This window comes from Mandrillus leucophaeus, unplaced genomic scaffold (assembly GCF_000951045.1).
Source record: "Mandrillus leucophaeus isolate KB7577 unplaced genomic scaffold, Mleu.le_1.0 Scaffold1412, whole genome shotgun sequence".
Classification (NCBI taxonomy): domain Eukaryota; kingdom Metazoa; phylum Chordata; class Mammalia; order Primates; family Cercopithecidae; genus Mandrillus; species Mandrillus leucophaeus.
In genome coordinates, this window is record NW_012101380.1 from 20999 (window position 1) to 21473 (window position 475).

Below are 475 nucleotides of genomic sequence, written 5' to 3' on the forward strand. Positions count from 1 at the left end.
CCCTTGGATAACCCACACCCTTTCTGCTGTGAGGTACAGGCAGCCCTGTGACATCACCTCTAAACATGCCTTCTGGGACATCAAGTTGCTGATTAGGTAAAGGTCATTTCAATAGATATTGAAGACCTCCATTTTACCCCTCTCACACTTGTAATTCTTCTACCAGGAGGTGATGGATTTTAGTGGTGATTTGCTTTTATAGATTAGTGTAGATTAATGCATCTGCTAGGGGCAATTTTTGCGTTCGGAAAAGCAACTGGCAAAGTCTGGAGACATTGCTGGTTGTCAGAGCTGGGGGAGGGAGTCCTGCTGGCCTTGAGGGGGTAGAGTCCCCAGATAGTTCTGAACATTCTAGAGTTCACAGAGCCCCAACGGCACGGCCACTACAAAGTTCAATGCTGAAGTTGAGTGGAGAGCCCTGATGTGCTTCCCCTAGCTTCCCTGGAGCTTTTTACCTTCCCCTTCCATCAGTCTC